Source organism: Vicia villosa, unplaced genomic scaffold (genome assembly GCF_029867415.1).
Source record: "Vicia villosa cultivar HV-30 ecotype Madison, WI unplaced genomic scaffold, Vvil1.0 ctg.001085F_1_1, whole genome shotgun sequence".
Classification (NCBI taxonomy): Eukaryota; Viridiplantae; Streptophyta; class Magnoliopsida; order Fabales; family Fabaceae; genus Vicia; species Vicia villosa.
The window spans coordinates 471,864-477,094 of NW_026705477.1; the positions used below are offsets into that span (position 1 = coordinate 471,864).

The 5,231-nt window shown below is 30.6% G+C and overlaps 1 long non-coding RNA gene across 1 annotated transcript; it reads left to right on the forward strand.

Annotated features, from left to right (window-relative positions):
* Positions 1 to 1,803: 1,803 nt before the first annotated feature.
* Positions 1,804 to 4,335, forward strand: LOC131633211 (uncharacterized). The gene is made up of 3 exons (XR_009293257.1): positions 1,804 to 1,999; positions 3,252 to 3,360; positions 3,845 to 4,335. It is a non-coding gene; the product is annotated as an uncharacterized LOC131633211 (long non-coding RNA).
* The last annotated feature ends 896 nt before the right edge of the window (positions 4,336 to 5,231 follow it).

Here is a 5,231-nt window from a genome sequence, read left to right on the forward strand (position 1 = left end):
AAATTCGCTAAGGATAACATTGGTACCACAAGCATTATCATTGAGTCACATGTGTCGATGTGAATTGCATTTGGTATATTTATGTGCTAATTATGTAAACTGGTACTTGGTTGATAATTGTGGTTAATTACTTCTTGAATTGATTGAGCTATGTCGTGTTCGTAAACATAGAATATGCATTTATAAAGTGTTGAATACATGTATACTTGAAGTGTGTGGAATTCGTTGTTGTTTATTGTTATACATTGCTTATTATTATATGGGTTAAATATGTTTTTAGTCCCTATAAAATAGCAAATTTTGTTTTTGGTCCCTATAAAAACAAATGACATGTTTTGTTCCCTACAAAATTATTATGCACGTAGTTTTAGTCCCCATTGTAAAACCAATGTGTATTTTTAAATAATTCTTTTGCAGACATGTTTAGAACATTTTAAAAAGTTTCTTGGAAAAATAAGAACTCAAAATTTGTTTAAGTCGAGATTCTCATTACTTTTATCATTATTTTTTTTTAATTTGAAATTTTCATATTTAATTCTTCGCATTTTAAAAAATTCTAAAATCTGGTAAACAAATATTTTATGGTATTCTAAACATGTAAAAAAAATTATTCAATAATTTAAAAATTAAAGGTAATTAAACAATTTTTAAAATTTTAGAAAATAGCAGGGACTAAACCTACATGTTTAAAAATTTTAGAAGGACCATTCATTGAAGGAATACTTTTAAAGGACTAAAAATGCTGGGTCGCATATTTATAGGGACCCCTGACATATTTAACCCTTATTATATATTTTCCTAATGATATGAATTCTCACCCTTCTTTTGAAATTATGTTTTGTATGGCATCACTCATGTACCGAGGAGTAGAGGAGTCTGTTTGCTTACGAGGATTTAGTTGAGGAGCTTTTATTTCGTTTTATCATTTTCTTAGGTAGAGAGAACTCATGATCTGCTTATGTAACACTTGGAGATTACGTTAGATTTCATGTTATGTTTGAGAGATATTGTATTACTCTCTTTTGATTTTGAATATGTTGAATTATGTGATGTGGCCTTAGTGTCTAATGCTTTTATGCATGTATTACTTTATGTTATGAGATATTATTATGGTATCATTCTATTTTCCGCTGTGATGTGCATATAAAATATGATATTCAAATGTGTGTTATGAACATGACCGAATGCATTTTGTATGTTTGTTTTAAGTTGTATTTTTTTTTTTTGTAATCACTACTAAAAACATGACATTTCCATAAAGGATTTTACATCAGATATTAAAATATATGATGTGAAAAATATTTGTCATACAATTTTACATCAGGTATTTATTTCCAATGATATAAAAAATATAAGAAAAAAATAGGCGGTGGCATAATTGTAAATAAAACGAAATTTTTTTATAACGGATTTTACATCGGTTATATATATTAACCGATGGAAAAAGTAGCATAGTGCGCTTTTACATCGGGCCAGTCTAAAACCAATGGGAAATGTTACAAAATTTTTTCAAAAGGAAAATTTTTTATAAGAGATTTTACATCGGACCAGTCTAAAATCGATGGGAAATGTTACATAATTTTTTCGAAAAAGAAATTTGTTATAAATGATTTTATGTGGCGTTTACATCGGGCCAGCATAGGAACCAATGGGAAAGATTGAAAAGTGGGCCTTTACATCAGTGCAACCTAAAAACCGATGGGAAAGGTTAAAAGAATTTTTTCCACAAAACCCTAATACTTTATTGTTTCAAATCCTTTCTCTGTTGCAAATCGTTTATTCTTCTTCGAGCCCACTCCTCCGTTCGCCCAACTCCTCTGTTCGCCCAACTCCTCCTTTCGCAACCGCCCACTCCTCCGTTCGCCTTCCTCCAAACTCCTCCGTTCTCCGACCGTGTTTCTTCTCCCGACCACCATTCTTCTCCGAAACTCCTCCATACTTCGCCGGCCGTCACAACTCACTCTCACCAAATCCGACGGTTGAAAGCCTTCTTCTACAGGTTCTTCTCTTCTACAAGTGATACTTTCTGAAATTTTAATTGTTATTGCAATATAAATTGAATATCATAAAATTACTTCCCTACTACTTTAAAGAACGTGATTTAAGTGAAATCCCATGCTATTTCTATATGCCAGCAACGTATATTTTCAATCAAACATGTGCTTTGTTTCCACAGGAAGTAGTAAGAAATGTTTAAATACAATGGTACTGTGCACATTTTAAACGGAAACATGTGCTTGGGTGTTATGTTACTGTAACTGATTTTAGAAACCATTAGATTGATATTTGTTAGTATGTAGTTTTTGTTATATGTTTGAAACTGTAACGAAGTGGATCTAGTTGTTACTCTGTATTAAAATCGTTGAATCAATTATTATACTAGATTTCAAAAATAGTTTCTGTAGTTAATTGCTTGTCAACATCGTTCATCTTTTGAATATTTTTATAGAAGGTTTCCATCTTCTACCTATCCACTCTACTCTAAGCTTTATTGATACAAACCTTAATGAAATGCTTTATTGATTTTACCCTCGCATCTCACACCATTGCTCTGAAATAGTTCAAAAAGCTTGGAGAGGAAAACGTAAATAAGTTGATCATAGAAGCAGTTTGTTTGTTTAGCTTTTAATTGTCACATGGTTGTATATTTCTATACCACTTGTTATTCATCGGATAAACATTATTCTGATCTATGGAGTTGTCCTCTCTAGTCCAAGTCAAGATTTACCTTTTCTATACCACACATTATTCATCGGATAAAGCTCTGTCGCCACATGGATTAAGAAATAAGGCAACATGATGTTTTCATTAGAATGCTATATGCCATTAAGATCTTGTTATCTTAATGTATGTCATCATTGCTTAAAAAACTCACGTATGTGTTACATCAATTGTTCTTTGTTTTTCATGTACACATGTAAAGTTAGCCCTACACGTTGGAATACTTAGGGGTGGCTTATTGTTAAAGGCTTTAAATTGTACTCTCAAAACAACATCTATAGTATGGTATACATGTGAATGAGTTCTCTTAAACATGGTTAGTGTCATTAGTGAGAATGAAGTGTTATCTATTGTCTTCATTGAAAATTGTGTCATCTAGAATTTTCAAGAGTTTCTCTCTTTACTATTTGCTTCTTCAACTTTACAAACTCTCTTTTTTGTTTGGAAAGGACAATGTATTATGTGATAATAGCTACTGAGATATTATTACTTGTCATCTTACTTTTTTTTATCTGCATCCGTCTTTTCAGAATTCCATCAGTTACAATCAAGATAAACAGTTACCACTTTTGTAAGTTCTCCTTGATTAAGAATCATTCTACTTGGTTAAAAGAAGTGGAAGCATCAAAAGATTGTCTTGTAAGTTTTCACATCTTTTTTGTTTTCTTATGGTGAAATGGATTTGTTTAGTTCTAGAAACTACTGATTTGTGTTGTTTTTATTTGTTATTTAGCCTAAGTAAAAGTATCACGTAAGCTATAGTGTGCTTTTAATTGGATTGCAAGTAATTCTGATCTAGTTTTAAAATGAAAACATAATTTACAAAGTACCTTCATCACAAAAAGTATCTATTTTTCTGAAATTCAGAAACAAATTAGAACAAAAAAAGTTTGAAGAAGTTAGTTTTGAATAAATAACAATAAAATATTATGGTTTGTTTGTTGTTGAATGTGTGTAATTTGTATAAGTTAGTTTTGAATAAATAACAATAACATTCATTTTATTATATTTGTTTAAGTTTTTCAACTATATGGCCTTTTTCTATGAGTGTGATAGTTCACCGATCAAAAATAAAGTATATATAGCAAAACAAGCTTAAATTATATGTTTATGTATTTTTTAGGTACTTGAAGATACATAGCTGATTGGAGTTCATCTGATTTATAATAAGGTTAGTTTCTTGTTGTGGCCTAACTTGAGTTGGATATTGATATGTTTAAACTTTCAGACATATGTATTTTTGGGTTTTCTGAATGTGGTGTTTTTCTTTTTAAATTTTAAGTTAACACACATAAATTTTGAGAGCAAAATTACAACTCAACACAGTTAGTTATAAACTTTCCAATCAAAGTTATTATCCAACACTAAATTAGTTATAAATTTTCAAAAAATAATTACAACAATAGTGGGAAAGATTGAGTGTGGAATAACATGTGGGTGTATAGCAATAACATGTGGTCCAACTTTTAATTGAAAATCCTACATTCCTTGTTTTTTATTACTTTTACAGTTTGTATTTGGTATCATAAAAGATTGAGTGTAAACATTAGTGGGAAAGAATCTTGTAAATTGCTAGGAATATTGTTTCTCTACAGCAAATGAAACTCATATTAATTTGAACCTTATCTTGCATTATTTGAAATATATACTTGTAGTATACTATTACTCCCTCCCATATACTAGTATTTGAACCTTATCTTGAAGTATACTAGTACTCCCTCCCATATACTAGTATTTGAAATCATGTGTAAAATTACTTTTCTCTCGTTGTTATTTTTTATATAAAAACTATACTTAGAATTGATTCTAAGTATTAATTAAAAGAATACTTTAGTGAGCCTAAAGTGTTGTACCTCATAACATATGCTATAACAATTATTTGATATTATATAAAAACTATACTTAGAATTTATTCTAAGTATTAATTAAGTTTACGTTGTAGGTATGGATCGTAGTTGGATGAGAGCTAATCGATTAAGTGATGAGTACGAACATGGGGTGATGGAATTTCTAGAGTTTGCTGAAAGTAATGCTAAAAAAGATCTTCCTCCTCCTAAAAGTAATGCTGAAGATAGTCACCCTACGCTATTTTTCTGTCCATGTGTTCGTTGTGCAAATAAAGAACCAAAACTTAGTAAGAAAAAAATCATGGATCATCTAATTTGTGAAGGGATTTGTCAAAACTATACAAAATGGATATGGCACGGGGAAGTGGTAGAAAATTCAAATGTGTCCCAAAGAGATAATGTTAGTGTAGAAATGGATGATCGTCTGGAAGACATGATGTGTGATATTGGACAAGATTCGTTTAAGAGGGCACATGCGTATGATAGTTTATGCAATGACAAGGATACACCTTTGTACCCGGGATGCACAAATTTTACACGTTTGTCAGCCGTGTTAAAATTGTTTAATCTGAAGGCAATTAACGGGTGGACCGACAAAAGTTTTACCGAATTGCTTGAACTGTTGACGCAAATGCTTCCAGAAGGTAACGTACTGCCAAGTCG